The 18,118-nt window shown below is 50.1% G+C and overlaps 1 protein-coding gene across 4 annotated transcripts in view; it reads right to left on the reverse strand.

Moving 5' to 3' along the window:
* Window positions 1–18,118, reverse strand: part of COL8A2 (collagen type VIII alpha 2 chain) — a 178,081-nt gene that overhangs the window by 99,320 nt on the left and 60,643 nt on the right. The window contains exon 1 of one of the 4 annotated variants that reach the window (XM_025215608.1): window positions 16,093–16,219. The exons of 2 other annotated variants lie outside the window; for them this stretch is intronic. The gene's annotated coding sequence lies outside the window, so the exon portion shown is untranslated. Of the gene's footprint in view, window positions 1–15,854; window positions 15,941–16,092; window positions 16,220–18,118 lie in introns of those variants that run through there. One more of the 4 variants, XM_025215609.1, reaches the window with a different exon arrangement.

Raw genomic sequence — 18,118 nt, forward strand, 5'->3', positions numbered from 1 at the left:
TACTTTGCACACATGCCTTCAGTTCTTTGAGAGAGGAATCAGGAAAGAACCTGAGCCCAGCTGTGGCGAGCCCCGAAAAGCTTTACTCTGGTGTCCAGCGCCAGTTTGATAAGTGGGCACATTGTGCATCTCAAGCAGTGCAGTCCCCAGAAGCTTTGCCAGGTGAGAATGACTCACTTGAAACCCTTACAACCCTCTGGCGAGATGCAAGGCGCAGCTCAGAAAACTCCTGTCCTTATGCAACAGAATAAGGAGACACCGGGAAGCTGGTTTTGAATGCTAAAAGATGACCCATTTCTTAAAAATGAAAAGTGCCTAAACTTCCTCCTTCCCCTACTCCCACCCTCTTGTCTGTTATGGTGGCTCAGAAAAATTTGGGTTAATCTCCCATTAATGATATTTGCACCCTTTGCACATGGGGGGCAGAGGGGTGGGGGGGGATGCATGAGAAGACCTAAGGAGCAAGTTTCAGACACAATTTCATTTCATTGTATTTGTTCTGCCACTGAAGTTAGCCCCTGAAAACATGGGTCTGTGGAAGAAATTCTGAGCAATCGCGAGCATTCATAGCCCAAGTCCAGGGCTTGTCCAGTGCTGGGTATCATTCTTTTCAGGCTTTTATTACAGATTCCACAAACTGTTTAATAAAGCTCTGGCCTCTCTCTTTCTCTCAACTCTCCAAAACAACCATTTCAGCACAGGCCGTAGGCAGCCAGCATCAGGCATTGCTCACAATCAGGTTCATTAGCCCTTTTAATGGAGCTGCACCCAACATTACAAAGAACTGAAAGGGAGGTCGGAGAGACTCCACCGATTCAGAGGGGGCAATGCCAGAACAGCATTTGGCTCTCCTACTGCTACAGGAGGGTGCCCTAAAAAGTGAGCCATGGCACCCCTTGGCACTGAAGTCTAAGCTGCTAGACCTCTTGTGGGTCCCTCATGCCAAGAGACATCACTTGTTCGAGGCCCAACGTTAGCCTGGTTTCCTGTAGATCTCAAGTCCTTTCACTTTCACGGTTGGAAGCGAGTGATATAGCAATGAAAATGGTTTGGGGGCTGGGGCACATGACTTATGAAGAGAGGCTGAGGGATCTGGGTTTATTTAATCTGGAGAAGAGAAGACCAAGGGGGGATTTAATAGCAGTCTTTAACTACCTGACGGGTGGGTTCAAAGGGGAGGGAGCTGGACTGTTGTCAGCGGTGACAGATGACAGAACAAGGAGCAATGATCTCAAGTTGCAGCAAGGGAGATTTAAGATGGATATTAGGAAAAACTTTCTCACTAGGAGGGTGGTGAAGCACTGGAATGGGTTACCCTGAGAGGTGGTGGCATCTCCATCCTTCGAGGTTTTTAAGGCCCATCTTGACAAAGCCCTCGCTGGAATGATCTAGTTGGGGATGGTCCTATTTTGAGCAGGGGGTTGGACTAGATGTGACCTCCTGAGGTCCCTTTCAACCCTCATTTTCTATGATTCGATGCTATCAAGAATAAAGGGCTGCAATGCAGATGTTAGAGAGACAAGTGTTTGCCACTGGAAGAAAAGTGTTTACGCTACTTGTGTTCAGGGTGGATAACTTGTGCACAGTCTCCTAGTCTGTCTCTGCCACTTGTGTCCCTCCGCTGGGCGTTGGCAGGCAAAAAGGAGGTGCGCTCTGGTTAACCTGCAGTGGTTAGTGATGCTAAAGCGAGCCAGGGTAATGTTGCTACAGCAATGCCGTCTGGGTTGGACTCGTAGCCCACCAGATATACAAGCTTCACGGCAGAATGTGTGGGCAGGACTGGGCTTGCAAAAACAAGTGCACTGTCTCAGCATGGTATTTCTGCCCCACCAAGGTTCATGGATCCTGTCAGACACCACTACCACTTCACATTCATTTCCACAATGACCTAGGACAGCCCTTCAATAGTTGCAGAAGTGGCACTTAGCAACACAAAGACAGAGAATTAAATGCAAGTACAAGCCCTTTAGGATTTCCAAGCTGCCCAAGCCCATTCATGTTTTGTGCCACAGCAGTGTTGCCCAGCGTTTAGCCCAGGGCTTTCTAAACCATGTCAGTGGCAACGGGTACCTGTATCACCCCTCCTAGTGCAAGTCCCACAAGAATGCATTATGAGAGCCACTTGTACAAAAGTAGCAAGACTTTCTGACCTCATACAAGTCCTACAACTACACAGTCAACTCGGTCATGCAACTGCAAGGCATATTGCCCAAAGACACCAAAAGCACCCCAATCTGCCATAGGTAAAACAGGGGGAAGAGAATTGTTAGCGTCCTACTGCGACAAGGGTTGTTAAAAGGCACTTGAGAGATGCAAGGGAGAGGGCCATGCCTCCCATTACAAACAAGTCTTCTGCCTAACCCATTTGGAGTCTTTGTATGTGTGTGGACATGATTTCACTGATGCACTGGGAGGTTCAAATGACTCTTTGCCAGGTAAATTTCTCTAAAGTCGACAATCTTGGTTTCTTGAAACGCAGCCCACATGCCTCTCTGCAGCCGGGGCTAGCACGGGAGTCTTGGCAGCCAGACAGCACAGCCTAATCTATCCATTTTACACAATTATTCACTACATTTCCAAGCACTGAGGCTGGATTCTTGTCCTCCATGAATGTGCCTCATGGACTCCAGATTTGCCTCAGGCTGCATGAGAGGAGATCCAAACTCATCCCCACAAGAGAAAAACAGAGTCCTGGAAAACCAGACAAGCCGGGAATGCAAGTTTACACCACAAGGAACCATCCCTGCCCTGGTATAGAAAAACCCACAGTCATAAGCCATTGCTTTCCCAGATAAAACAGAACAAGACTTTCCAGCAAAACCCAAGAAGGATGCACAATAGTTTTTGCCAGGATGTCATTTGCATTCATTTCCTGTGCTGACTCACCCTTGATGCATGCCTGCCTGGTTTCCTAGGATCCAGCCAGGAGACTATACAGCATCACAGCCCACAACCTCTCTGGTGACCACTTTGCAGACAGGATTCTCCATGGGCTCTCAGACAAACCCAGACACCACGCGGTACCCAACAGTAAGATCATCCGACTTCCTCGTGGAGGGAGCCGTGATCGGGGCCTGGACTCTGATGCCGTTGAGGTCAACGAGGGAAGGGCAAACGGACCAGAATCAACTCCAAACAAGAGGTGGAAGAAACAGCAGCAGAACAAACCCACTCCGTGGGCCAAGGGTAGCCCAAGGACTTGCAGATGACTGAATGCAGACGGCAGACACTACTAGGCCTATTTGATCAGGCTGGGGTTCAGTGTGCTGTGTTGGCTTTGTGAGCATGAATAAAGAATAAAGATGCTGCTGCTCTTATGCCTCCCTGAGCAAGAGCAGCAGCAAGAGTCTCGCTTTACTTCCCCAGGCACACAAATGGCAGAGCAATAGTGCTGGTTTGTCACTGCACCTCCAGCCTTCTGCCTGTCTCAGCTGATATCATGAGACAACCTTGCATGTGCCGAGGTTTGTCTCCTCTCTTTAGAGAGCAGCAGGTCCCTTTCATAGTTTCATAGTAGTTAGGGGTCAGAAGGGACCCAAATAGATCATCTAGTCTGACCCTCCACCACTGGCCGGAGCACACGCTGGGATCACACGACCCCAGACAGGTGTTCATCCAACCTCTTTTTGAATTTACCCAAGATAGGAGCGAGGACCACTTCCTTAGGCTGCCTTGCGTGTTTGCAAATGTTTCCTGGGCACAGTTTGAGCCACCCTGACTACATAATCATATGGAAGAGGTGAATCTAGGAGGAAGAAGGGAAGCCTAGTGAAAAAGGGAAACGTGGCAGTGTTGTGCCATGCCCACCGGCTCCTGAGGAGGGGGTGGGAGCAGACGCCCCATGGAAACAAGGAGCCTTTTGAAGGAGTGAGCCCATTTTACAGCTCTCTATGAAGCAAAGTTGGGCTTAGTCTCCAGCAGTGGCTGAACAGAAGCCCTGCTCCCAGTCACCACCCTGCCTTGTGCCAAGAGATGAACAGGAAATGGAGCCCCCATACAGAAATCTAGGCAGACAGTCAGTGTCCATCATCTGCTATGTTGCTGCAACTCCCAAGTGTCCAGCCACATTGTCTTAAGGACCGAGTTCAAGCTCAGTCTGTGCAGAGTCTGGTTGGCGAAGAGACGCTCCCTCTTTTTAGGAATCGTCGCCCTTGTCATTAGCGAGAAAATCTGGTGCCGGTGAGAGCAACTGCAACCTCCAGGACTGTTTTGACATTATTGCGATTTACAAAATTGGATTTTTCATTTTCAAGTGGCTTTTCATTGGGAACGCTTGCACTGCAAACGGGATTACACTCATACGGTGTTTTGAAGAGTCAGCGTATGTTGGGTCCAAACGAGAGTAGTTTGAATGACCTTGGTGGATGCTGTTTCCTGAGTTTTTCTTTCTAGAGGAACCGCAGTATGCGGGTGCTCCCCTCCCCATCAGCATGGGGAACAAAGCCACATTTCACAGCCTTTATGAAACCGAACTTCTGCCGTCTGCCCGGCGCTACTGAAATTGGGAAGTCCAGTCTTCTAGGACCAGGTGGCCACTTGAAAAGCCATGGACCCTAACCTCTGAGGATTATGGAGACACAAGACAGAGATCGCTTACCATGAGTATTACAGTAACACCTGGAGGCCACAAACTAGACTGGAGAGTCCTTGGCATTGATCTCCCCTGCTCAGGTCTGCCAGCTGCATGGCCCAGCTTCTCAGTGGGGAACAGCCTCTCCTGGAAGCATCAGTTCATTCCTGACTGTTACATGCACTGCGGTAACACCGGTGGGTCAGCCAGGGCTTCTTTGTGCCTGGGGCTGCACGGGCTCCTAGCACGAAACAACCCCTGCTCCAAAGAGCCTGCAGTCTGAATTGCTAAAGCGGAAGGAATTATTTGCAGTCTGTTACCCAGAGAAGAGGGGGGAAATGGCCTGTTCAAGGTCACACAAGGTGTGCATGGCAGACCTGGGTCTCCAACACTTATCTCCTTGGTCTCCATCCATCCCTATCCTCTATCATTAGCCCCTCCATCCCTATCTCCAATCATTAGCCACCCTGTTCCTCATTATCATTACTCTGAGCAAGCAGCACAGCCCAATTCTGCACGCAGCTGTTCACACAAAGCAAATGCTTCTCAGGACAATCACAGCCTGCAGGATCAGGCTCTTGGTCCATGCAGTGAGCTCAGGTTTCCAGATCCACCATGACATGAGTTGTATTACGCATGGCTGATCTCCCGTGTGGTGCAGGCTCCCCCCACATATCTTGTGCATTTGTCATAAACAAACAGCTTAAAACCCCCAGAAATGCTAATCTCTAGCTATTCAAAACCACAATCTTATTACCAGGCTCCTAATTCCCGCTGCAATCAAATATCTCACTTAATCTTTCTTAAAGGGTTCCAGATTCCCAGAGGCCTTGCTTTTCTTAGGACTGGCTTGATCATTGGACTGAAATGCAAAAGCTCCCCCCCATCAAGATACCATCATACAGATAGCTACCCTACAAAAGAGGGTCTTCAATCCCATGCCTCAAGAGGCCACTCACGTGCTGCCTTGTAGAGCTCCTGCCAGAGAAGTCTACATGGAGGCAAATTGGAAATAGTTTCATATGCCTCAAAACATCCTAGGGAAAAAAACAACCCAGTTCTGGATGGAAGCTGAATGCAGCTTGTTGGGATTAAAAGGATGTGGCTTTTAATGCAGGCTGCTATTGCTGGGCCTGCAAAGAATCTGAGATCTAAAGAAACCGAAGGGTTTGGTGTGGAGGTCATCAGAGCCAGACTCCATCTCCTAATTAAGAAGGCCGAGACCCATTTGTTCTGGTTTTCTTGGCGTCTCCTTATTATTGTTGACTCCTTGCCAACCAAAATGTGGGGCCTTTAGGTCAGCTTCCTGGTGGAGGAGAAATCAGTGAAGCAGACTTACTGTGTGTGCTTACGCTGGGACAGAGGTGGTTAGACATGGGCTTTGGACCGTCCCCATTTTCACAGCTCTCAGCCTGGCTGCCGAGGAGCAGCTCTGCTCTGAAAAGGGACTGAGGTTAAGTCAAAGAGAGCCACTGTGTGACACAGGATCCTGGGCAATGTGGACCTATGGTCTCACCCAGTAAGTGGTAGTTCTTATGCAAAAAGCACATTCTCTTTTCTTAATTGCAACAGCTCCCACCAAAAGAACATGCATAACACAACAACTAACACCTCTGCCTTTTTTGAAGACCGTGCCCAGCGCCAGTGCCAAAAGCAGCAGCTTTGTCAAAGTCAGAGTGATAGCACCATCTCGCGATGCCCACCATAATATATTTATCCAGCAGAAGTCCCTGAGAAAGGGAACTGTATGATGCAGATTCCAAGCAAGGAGAGACAGCCAAATTCACCCAGGTGCAACTCTACAGTCGCCAGAGTCACAGCGTTTGGCCTGGTGTGACTTCAACCCTGAAGACATCTCTATATACATGTGCTGTCATCCTTCTTTGACCTACACATGCACAGGACCCCTTTACAACGGCTTATATTTTGGCCTCAAATTTCATAAGCTCCCAGTGGAGGCTGGGTCAGCCTCGCAGGAGTGGCCTGGAGCTGACCAGAAATTTCTGCTCTGTGGAAGGAGAAACCCAGCCAGGGTATGCTGGGGTTTTTGTAACTGGAAACAGAACATCTAAGCCAAGGCTTGCAGTTCCATCACTAACTTGGACAACCAGGACCATCTGGCCTGCAGTCCCTGCTACCAGCCATCTTGCTGACTTGGTTGGAGACGGCTGGTTTCCCAAAAAGCGATGCCCAGGCCAGGACCAGTTTGCTGTCCTGGGGTAAAGAAGTCCTGGGCTTCATATCAAACCAGTAACAAGGTGAGGGGCCAACCAGCACCTCTACAGTGAGCTCAGAAATCTAGTAGTCAGACAAGACCAAAAGTTAAAATCATTGCAACGATGTCCCTGCTTCAGATGGAGGCATGGAGATTTCTCTCTTCAACTCAGCAGGTGTTTTCTTCCCCGTTATCTATTCTAAAAGAAGCTGATTAAGAACCATCTGCCCCCCTGCCCCCAAAGGAGGTACATCCAGGGTTTATGAAACACTGGAAAAAACTGCCTTCTGAGTGCACCATGGGCTAGGACCTTCCACTCATGACTGCAGTGACTGGCAAGGGGCTCGGCTGGGGAACATCTGGTTTAATGCAGCTGTTTTGCTCTCAGCATCATTTGTCACAGAGGAAGGAGGGAGACAGAAGAAACAAGTCATTACCCAAGCAGGCAGATGAGAAGCGACTCTGCTCCATATACCGTAGGCCAAATCCTGACCACAGACCTTGCCACTGGAGCCCGCCAAATTAAGAAACATGCTACCAAGGAGGAACCCCTTCTCCTAGCAAAGGGGCAGAGACTGGAGCTCACGGGGAAGGCAATTCCCATTGGGAGCCCCTCACCCCTGCTACAGCATCAGGCCCTTGCACTTGCTCGCTCAGCGAGAGGCAAGGAAGTTTGGAGCCAGGCAGCCTGGATCTCAAAGCTTGTTCTCTCTGCTAAGCCTGTTCTCTTCCCCCATAAATTAGGATGGCATTCACACAAGGTCTCAAATCATTTTAGAGTATTCGTCTCGCTGAAAGACAGTGGAGACCTGTGCTCCGATGCCACCTATAAACTTATAAAAGCCCCAGCCACAGCCATCAGGGATATGGGCTAAACAAGAGGATTTGCCCTGCCTACCCCCACTGTCATCCTGGTACAAGCTAGACGCATCTACATGTGCCTGTGCAGTGACGTTGCTACTGTGCCATGCTTTAGTACTTTCTTTTGGAAGTACTAAAGCCTGGTGCAATAGCAGCCCGTACTGCACTGTATGCCTGGCGCATGGTTATTTTTAGCAGCTGCTTTGCTGTAGCAGTGCGCTATAATGAAGGAGCATGCTGTTACAGCGATGTAGATACTGGTCACATGTAGATGCATGTAGCGTCACGTGTAGACGCGCCTGCTATGTCCCAACCTTGCCCCCAGACAGCAACAAGTATCTTATGTTTCCACAGCACCTACCATAGTCCCAGATCCCAAACCCCTTAGGACAGCTTTGCTCTGCTCAAGCACAAACTGCATGAGTGGGCATATCAGAACAGATCGCTGCCCAAGAATCACTTTGGAGGGCAGCCACTTGGGAGGATGGGATGTAGCTACTCTACATCCCATCCCCCCAGGGGTGATGCATAGGGGCCACATGCGGGTGCATGTGCACCCCCTGAGATCAGCTGTGCACCCCCTGGAAGTGCCAGGGGGTCCAGAACGGGGACTAGAGAAGAGCTGAAATGAACCCAACTCCTGCAGTCCTGAGAGGCTCACACAACTACTTCTATGGCTTCCCCTGCACAGCTCTCTCCATCGGCTATTAACAATGTTTTCTTGCCAGGGTCAAATATGCCACTAGCACAACCCCAGAGAAGCTAATGGAACTGTGCCAGATAGGCACCAAAAGCAGCAACAGCCACTGGCTACTACTTGCTTCCCAGAACAGGTTTTCCACCAAGATGCCCCTGTGCGTCTCCTCTAGGGTCGCATCACTGCAGTCTCTGGAAGGACAAGCCCTGGGGAATCTCATTCAAACTTCTGGCAAGGGCCTAGAAGCTGAGTGCAGAGATTGACTGGGCTAAATACAGAACATGCTTATCATGGCTCCTTTGAGTCGCCAAGTGCAGAGCTGTTTTTTCCTTGGCACAGGTTCCAGGAGGGAGCATTTGCCCTCTCCCCCGAACACAGAGAGCCTTGCGGTTCTCACTGCAGGACAGTCAGCCATCTGCACTCATTCCTTCCTATTAAGTCTTTGGCGAAACAACAGAGCTGCAATTAAAACCTCAATGGGATCCCTTGCCAACCCTGTTCCCCATTCCTATCCACAACCACTAGCAACAATCCAGAGGAATGAAAAGGTTTTAAGAGCTCCCTTTCTGGGGTGGCTTAGTGGGAACAAACTTTAACTCAAAAAGTGCTTCTGCACCTCAGAGACAAAGCTAAAGGGTCACCTTGGTTGGCCCTAGTGGTTGTTCCCTTGTTGGCTGTGCAGATGCCAGCTGGCGGGTGAGGTGCTGGTTGGGTGGGGGCTGGAGGTGCCCACCAGGCCCTCGAGCAGAGAAGAACAAACATACACGTTACATCATTAGTCGTGGCACATTACAACGGTGGAAAAAAACCCAGGAACATCTTTAGCTAGAAAAAGCCAATGCCGTGGACAAGACAAGTGCCCTTAGGCGTGGAGATGTTGCTGAGATCTTAAACAGCTCCTTGAGGGAAATCTCTCAAATATTTCTTTTTTGCCCAAAGAGCCACTGGCTCTTGAGGCTCTTCCCCCCACTCTGTGATCTCTCTGTTGGCAATACCAGAATCACTGCTAAATGTTAGGTGCTGGCTTCATTGACCCCTTCACTTTATGTGCTAGGACCACCTGAGCCCACGAGTACCCCTATTGCAAGGGAGCCCTTGAGAGCAAAGTAATAGGGCAGCTCATGCAAGAAATGGAAATCTGCTTAGAGCGTGACTCTGGATGAGAAGAAATGTACTGGGCAGAGTGATACATTTAGGGCCCAAAGCGGGTCAGAAAATAGCTGGTATTCTGGGTGACCCCTTCTGACATCATTTTAGCTCTGTTTAAAAAAGCAAGACACTCTGTTTGCACAAAAGTTAAAATGAAAATGATTCAATGTCTTACTTTTGCCCCCTTTTTGCCCTCTCCCACATACTTGGTTTTACAAGAGAATATAGACAAACCCCACAAAACATGTTGTAAAACCCAATTACCTTGTGAAAAGGCTTCATTTCTCACAGCACGGTCAACAACAACCACTACCACCAGTCTGGGAATGGCAAGGCAGGATCACGGAGCTCAGGGCCAGCTGTGGAACACGCGGCCTGGCAGGACTATGGGAAGGTTGGTTGTGATGGACACAAGCTGCCTGCTATTTGACTCTCAAAGCACAGAGGTCAGGAGGCCATGGGGTTAATGTGTAATAAGGGACTAAGAAGCCTCTGAATGTCTCTTTATTAGCCAGGCAGAGAAGTTTCTGCCACCCTGACCAGCCAGCTGCTGCCACCTTGGGACTGCAGAGCTGCAGGCAAATTGATGCAGTTATCACAAAACCTTTTGTTTAGGCTTCAAGCTGGGAAATCATTCAGCTCCTGGCTTTGGGTCTTTTTTAATGCAGTATTTTTCTCCATGCTCTGTTGTGTGGAAACCTCCCTTCTCTTCGCTCCCCAGGAGTCAGCCAGCCAACTCTGCAGAGATGGAGAGGTCTGATACTTAAATGACAGAGCTGGAGTAAAGAAGAGAAGACTGGGATTCTCTCCCTACTCTGCCTGGGACCCTGCCTGAAGATCCTCATCTCTCCGCATTTCCAGTTACAACCATAAACTCCCTGGAGCAGGGGATGAGTTTCCTCCTGCATGTTTGCTCAGTGCACAAAGATATGATAAACTGTAATAGGAAGTCCATCACTGCATGTTTCTCATTAGATCTATGTTCCTGACTCCACACGTCTTTTGGTGCCATCCATGGACATCTCTGGGAGGTCTGGGAACATCAGCAGCAGTGCACAGTGGGTGGGAAGCTGAGGTGCAGAGATGGGACCACAGCAAAGGTCATCCAGGGCAACAATGGCAGAGCTAAGAACTGGATCCGGATCTCCTGAATCCCAGTGCAATGCCTGATCCATTTTCCTGGAAATCTACCAAGCCACTTGTTGTCAGTCCTGGAAGGTTGGGGGCTTTGAAGGTCTGGACCAAGGAGCCTTGGAGCTAGGCTACAGGTTGGTCCTCTGCCCTTGTTAGCCAGGGGCAGGACCCACTGGCTTGAGATAATCACCAGCAGGAGATTCACTGTAGATTTGGAATCAAACCCATGATCCGGCCTCTGGACCCTGGTCAGGACCAGAGCCCAAGTGCAACGTGAGCTTCCTGTGGGCTCCGCCAGCCTTGTAGGGGCTGCTCTGCAGGGTGGTCTGCTCACCCAAGCACATCTGACAATGCAGGGATCTAAAGATGCCAGAGATATCTGCAAGGAGGTGCATAGCACCCAGCTGGGCCAGACCCTGGTTGATGAGGAAGGTAGCTGCTTCAATGCTTTTCTGACGTTTGGCCTTAAAACAGACTCTTCTCCTGGCACAGACTTCTCCCGGGGTCTGAGCACAAGGCACCTGCATCGACTCACGACATCCGGCAAAGCCAGTGGAATCTCCATCCAGAGAGCAAAGCAGCTCATGAATCTCTCTCTGTATATAAAATTATGCAACTTGTTGGAATACTTTCCAGAGAGAGAAATTCCATAATGCTATAACCTGCTGCAAACAGCCTGGACTAATGCACTTTCATTAGAAGTGCTGATGGGAGCTCAGAGTCGCAAAACCAATGTATCCTTAAAGCGCAAGAGGAATCACAAGGATGGCAGGAAGCAATAATTCAAGGCAAAGCACAAAGAAAGCTTAGTCCTGATAGGGAAAGCAGCCGCACATCCATCATGGGGCTTACGTAACAGTCAGAAAGAACAGGGTGACAATCCTGTTTGCTTTTGCTACCATTACACCAGGTGACCCCATGGCAGGTCCTGATTCATATCCGTGTAATTGAGAGCAGAAGCAGGCTAAGAGAAAGGCATGCACACATTTTTGTGTTCTAGGAAACAGCAAATATTTGGATGCATTGGCTCCAGCTTGCCTCACTTGAGTGAAACCACATCGCTATGGCTGCAGATGCTGCATTGTTGTATCTGACAGGGATTTATGAGACTTAACATGTGGCAGTGAAACACCGGGAAAAAATTTAGTCTATCAACTCATCCCATGTCTCTGGAGGAACATAATTAAAAAATAAACACGCTACCACAAGTTACAGTCCAGCACAGATCTACCAAGGAATATAACAAGCAAAGGACTTTATATTAACTAATTAAATGTGTCTTTGCTATTTTATTGCCTTTCACCTTAAATACACTTTACACCCAAGCACCACAGCAAACTCCCCATCAATTAGGGGTATAGGTTGTAGCCATGTTGGCCTAAGGACATAGGCAGACAAGATTCTTTGGGTAAATCTGATAACTTTTATTAGACCAACACAAATAGTTGGAAAAAATTCTTCCAGGAAGAGCACAGACCAACTGCAGATGCTTCCTCAGCCTGACGAAGGGTGTTTATGCCCAAAAGCTTGCAAAGAAGATTTTTTTCCCAACTATTTGAGTTGGTCTAGTAAAAGATATCAGATTTACCCAAAGAACCTTGTCTGCCTAACTCCCCATCATTTTACTGCCTGTATTCAATATCAAGCATTCTAGGCATCCATACGATTTGCAAGGGCAAGTGTTGTGCTTGCACATCAGCTAGCAAGACATCGCAGCATTTGTGCCCACAATCAATTCCGAACAGACATTTTTTTGGAGGGAGGTTTTGAAAACCTGCCCTTTCTTATCCATGCATAGCAGTATAGACTCTTCTTCAGAAGGAGCCGTCTCATGGTGAGGGCACTGGGCTGGAACTTGGGAGCTGTCACAGTCTATGAAACTCTTGGGAACATCACTTCATCTTCTGCCCAACAGCTCCCCACATATAAAATGGGGACAACAATGCTTGTCTGCTTGGGTTGCAAGCTCTCTGGGGCAGCGCCGGCCTCTTGGGATATATAAGGACAGAGCCTAGTGCAGAGGTGCCTTGAATTTCAGTCCTGCGATAACTTGCAACAAACTCCAGGGAACCCAGTTTCTCACCTACACATATAAAGGGCTGCTCCAAACACCATAAAGATTAGATCAAGGGTTTCCCAGCACTTCTCAGTCTTGCTAATCTAATACCTAAACCTCCCTGCAGCAGGTTAGAAGTGATGGAAAAGTAAAGGGAAAGAGAGTGCACTTTGCAATGATAAGGTTGGGCTCCTACAACTGTGTCACTGCGACTCTCAGCCAGTCCCAGAGGGAGTCAGTTTTGCTAGAAACCACAAGCATTTCCTACTTCATTTATGAGGAGCTCATTAAAAATGTTTTTCTCCAACTGGCAGCACACATTAAAATGTCAAGTCCTCAAAGGAATTGGGTGGGAGCCTCCAAGAGGTTTTGTTTTGGTCCCAGCTGGGAATGAAGTGGGATGAGTCTGCGCAGCCATCAAACCAAAGAAATGTCCCATTAGCATATTTCAAGTAGCGTCCAAGGCAGAGAGTTGGTTCATCAGACCTGGCTCTGACAGGAGCACTGCCTAGGCCAGTTCACACGTGGGAGGTTTGCTTTGAGGCAGAGACCGGTACTCAGCTGTGCTAAGTGCTGCACATACCCACGCACTGCAGGAGCATATCCATCATGTGGGCATCCATACTTGGCCAACTAGATGGTAGCAACTCCTTTTAGGCAAATACCCCATGATAGTGCCTCTACAGCACATATGTTCAATAGGCTCCTGGTATATCCTGGTGCCCTTCAGTCTTGCCCTAGTGCCTCCCTGCTATTCCAGCCTGGGGTTCCCCCCACACATGTTTCTGCCAGTGCCCCTGCAGCCCTCTGCTATTCCAGCCTGGGACTCCTCCTAAAGTCCTACCAAAGCCCTTCAAGCCCTATCCCACAGGCCAATTTCAGACCCCCTGTTAGCTCCAGCAATGGGCCTCCATGCCAGCCAGTATCACGAGCTCCCTTTCCTTAAATGACAGGTTGACAATCAGTTAGAACAAACAAAGCACAGCAACGAACAAAGCGTCAGCCACGTGCACGCACTGTTACAAAGCCAAGTTGAGCACATCAAAACTCCAGCGCTGAAGGGAGGGTAAGGGCTGGGTCCTAACCCCACCAGTGTTTCCCATTTGAGCTCATCATAACCACAGTCAGTCATGCACGGAGTAGCTTAAAAATTCCTGGAGAACACAATCCAAGCATCCCATGTTCACCGCCGAGATAGGGGGATGACTCCAGGAGCGGAGAGCTAGGCTGGGGTGACTCCAAGGGCTCAGCCCACAAACCCAGTGGCCCAGCTGTTACGCTAACTCGGGCTCTCTGCACATTGGCCCAGCTTTTATGTCCTGCTTGGCACATTTCATCTTGCTTAACGGAACAAAAACAGTTCCTCCTCATTGCCACGATGCTGCCACCCCCCACAGAGGCTCCAAGGGCAGTGCCATCCATTGCCACCCCTTATTAGCCCGTCCGTTCCAGCAAATGTGTCGAGCAATTTGTGTCAAGCCCCCAAACTGAAGTGTCTGGATACAAGGAGCTTCTGGAACGACTTGCTATCCCACAGCACTCTTGGCTCCCAGCACTGTCTCCTTCCTATTATTGAGCCTCTTTTGTTAGAATGACTTACAACACCCCCCGCCTCGCCATGTCTGGGTCTTTCCATTTCTGGTGCCAGTTTTTCAAGGTGGCTGTTGATAGGGAATACCACCAGCGCCACTCCAGGCTGTGCCTGCTGGCAGTCTCTCCATATTAGCCATGTGGAGTGTGGTCAGAGTAAGTCCTTGGCTTGGTCTTTCATCTGCATTGCAGATTTTGGTGGAGGGGGATGTGGGCCAGGACAACACCCTGGGAAGGCCTTTGGCTTAGCTGGGGAGGCAAATCCTAGCACATTTAGCAGCTCTCCCTGTCTGACCTTGGCAGCAGCTCCCATGTTTTATCAGCTGTAGCGGGGCTTTCCTACCATTGCCACTGGGGAAGGCATTTCCACTTCATTTCCTTTGTCCATTCCCAGAGGCTTAGTTGCCATCTAGGCAGTAGGAGCCACAGTAACTAATTCACTTGGAAGCATCTATTTTCCAAAGGGAAGAAATTTGCTTTGGAAAAAATCCTCACATAGTAAATCCTCCCTGAACTCACGCATCATCTGCCCCACAGAGGTCCCTGCCCTACCAGCTTCCCCTGTCAGACATGTGAGCTGAAAACCAGGCTCCAAGCCACTCTCACTCCCTGGCCTCAGGCTATGGACTGCAAGGAGAGCTGACAGCTCCATCAGGGATCAAACCCGTGACTTCCTGGCAAGAGCGTGGCTTACTGGGCTGAAAGAAACCAAACATTGCGCAAGCCTAATATCCCATGCCCCCGTGAGAAGCCACCCCTGAACTGGGCCAGAGCTGCGGTGAAACTAAGATGTCCTGCCAGTGAGCTCCAGGAGCATGTGGAGGCAGTTTATAAAGATATAAAACAGGATTCATTCTCCACGCTCTTGTCTTTCATTCCTGGCCTCTGTGGAGGGGCCTTTGCTTTGCACTCTTTTCTGCAGCAAATACCGGTGCTGTGTTGGTGCCAGGGGATTAATCGGGCCTTGCCTCACACAGGCGTGGAGATTAGAGCCTCTGTCATGTCCCAGTAGGAAGCCAATGGGAAATTTTACTTAGGAGGCACCCGTGCTAGCGGTCTCCCACCCCATCGAGGTTTGCTGCGGCTGGGGTGGGACGCTGTGCTGCGGGCGTCACAGGGACCGGACAGATGTGAAGAGGCAGACATCCAAGGACGCGCAGATACCCCCTGTCACTGAAAGGCAAAGGGACTGGCGTGCCTTCAAAACCCCCCATCGGATGGGCACCTGGTCTCGCAGGGGCCATGCCCCCGTGCTTTCCTTTCTTTCCGTATGAGAGAACCTGCCCCCTAGGCACCACGCCACTTCCTGCTGCTCATGCTTTTGAGGACAGGCTTCTCAGAGCAAGGCATCATCCTCCCTGGGCAGATTCGCAGGGCTTATGCTGAGGTTTTGCTATACTTGGTCTTCCTGCCAGCCAGCAGAGGAGATGCATGGCTCTTCAGCATACATGTCGCCCCCCCTTGCAGCAGAGCTCCTCTTGCAGCCGTAGTGTCTGCTACCTGGAAGCCTAGTGCTTGCAGACCCCTATCGGCCCATCCAAAGCCTGGGGCACTTGGAAGGAGCCAATCCAAGGCATAATACCTTCATCAGCTCTCAGGGGTTTAAGAACCATCATCTCACTGCTCCTTCACCTTCCTGCCCCACTGCTTGGCTGCAGTGCCCGGCACACAGCACTGACTGAGGCAGCTTCCCTGGAGGCTATTCAACATGCTCACATTTGCTGCGCTCTCCCTGCTCTCCAGTGCTGTAGCCACACAACAAGGTGTGCATTGGAAAAACTATGTCCAAAGGTCAAGGGGCTGGAAAATTGGAGCCTCACAGGGGCACAGAGAACTGCAGAGGATGCCTGCCTCTGAAGTAACCAGAGTGGGAGCAGCCCTTCGCCGTGCAGCCTGCACGCCAGGAAACCGGAGTGCCACCATCCGAGGAAAGGAGCAGGGCCTGTTACGTAAGAACAACCAAGGGTGAAGCGTCCGAGTGCTGGGCAGGGGCCATGATGTGAAGCACTAACAAGGGCAGCTGATCCACACCCGGGACTGAGGTTGCTTCTATGAACATCCTGGCCACATGAGCTTTGGCTGGGAGGCAAGGCTATTTCTGGAACTCTCAGCACCACCCAGGAGAAGTGTCCGATGCATTTTATTTATAAACCCCCTGGCTCTTACCCAGCTACAAGTGGCTTTAATGCAGGAAAAAACCCAGCGGAGCCAATAAAAGCAGAGCAGGCAGCATCTCGGCAAGGTAGGCGGTCACGCAGAGCAGGCCAAAGATGCTGCAGCTGAGCTGCTCATCCCTGGAACCCTGCATTAGCCCGGTTCTGTGCCAAGGACAGCCGTGTTTTCCTGTAAACTGGTTGTGGGGGACCTGGCGGCACGAGACAGCACTGAATGGTGTCCAGGTGCAAGAAACCAGCCATGTCTGTGTGCCAGGACTACATCTACACTGGGGCAGCTGGCAGCACCCTCAAGAGGGAATAGAGCAGAGAACAGACACGCAGATAGGACCAGCAGGACTACCCCAAAGACATGAGTCACAGTCCACTCTGGGGCGTCCAGGAGAGTCTTTTCAGTGACTTCGATGGGACCTAAGGAAGCAGAACAGACTGCTCCTAGCGACAGCTTATAAGCTGAAGTTTCCTTCACTCGGTAGTTTCCTGGGATGGTGTTTGATTCTGGCAATGTCCTGCCCAGGGCATTGCCAGTACTCCAATAAATAACACATATTAGCCCCCATTAAATCTGCCAAGTGATATTTCCACTCCAACACAAGGCAGTTCTGTTTCCTTATCGGTGCCCTGCCTGTTGCAAGAACTTTAGAACAAACATGATACAGATGGGGCAAACTAGATGCTGTCCAGCGTATAGAAGTCCTACAAGTCCACACACGCGTTCCTCCAGATGGGGCACAGGACTGTAGTCAGGAGACCCAACATGTAGTCCTAGCTCTGTCACTGAGCTACTGGGTGATCTTGGGCAGCTGCTGCATTCTCATGCTGTGCCTCAGTTTCCCCCATGTAAAATGTGGTTGTTGGTGCTGCCCTCCTTGGTGAGGAGGAACAGGGAGCCTGCCTCATCCCAGGATCTGCAAATTAGGAACACCGCCAACTTTTCATCAGAAGATCTCAAAGCACTGTGCGGAGAAGGTCAGAATCATTGCTACTAGTAGCAGTCCCCCGACTTCATGGGAAGGTGCGAGAACAAAAGACTGGCATGTGCTCAGATATCGGGGTAACAGGGAATATAGAAGCCCTGTGGATAGACGGTGCTTACACCTACAGATCCCAGAGTACTAGAGAAAATGTAGGTATTATTTTTATTGCACACATCCTTCTTCATTACCTGGACCAGCCCTAATAACCCTGCACCCAGGCTGAGATCCAGACCTGCTAAGAGCCCACAGATGGGGGCTATTGTGGTCCTGCCACTGTTCATGACAGGGACCACTGGCAGAATTTCAAATCCGGTCTCAGATCCCGAGGCACCTGCAAAGTCCAAGGCTGGGGTTTGGCCTAGGTCCTGCTCCAGAGCAATCCCAAAGGATTCTGGTGCCGCGCACTGGGGTCCTTCCCTGCCTTCTTGCTGCACTCCAGCCCTGGGTAAGCTGGAAGGATTCTCCTCGGCAGACCTCACCTCCCAGCCAGTGCTGCAATAACTGTGTCATCATTAGCATCTCACTTGGGACATGGGAGTGGATGAGAAGATCCCAAACTCAGTGTTTTCTACTGGCCTCACTCCCCTCCCTTGACTACACTGCCCCATAAGACCTCCTATCAGCACAGACGTGGTCTGGGGGCCCCTGCAGCAGGCAGGGATGGGAAGCTGCTTCTCGACTCCTTCCCTCTCTTC

This window comes from Alligator sinensis, unplaced genomic scaffold (genome assembly GCF_000455745.1).
Source record: "Alligator sinensis unplaced genomic scaffold, ASM45574v1 scaffold800_1, whole genome shotgun sequence".
Lineage (NCBI taxonomy): Eukaryota > Metazoa > Chordata > Crocodylia > Alligatoridae > Alligator > Alligator sinensis.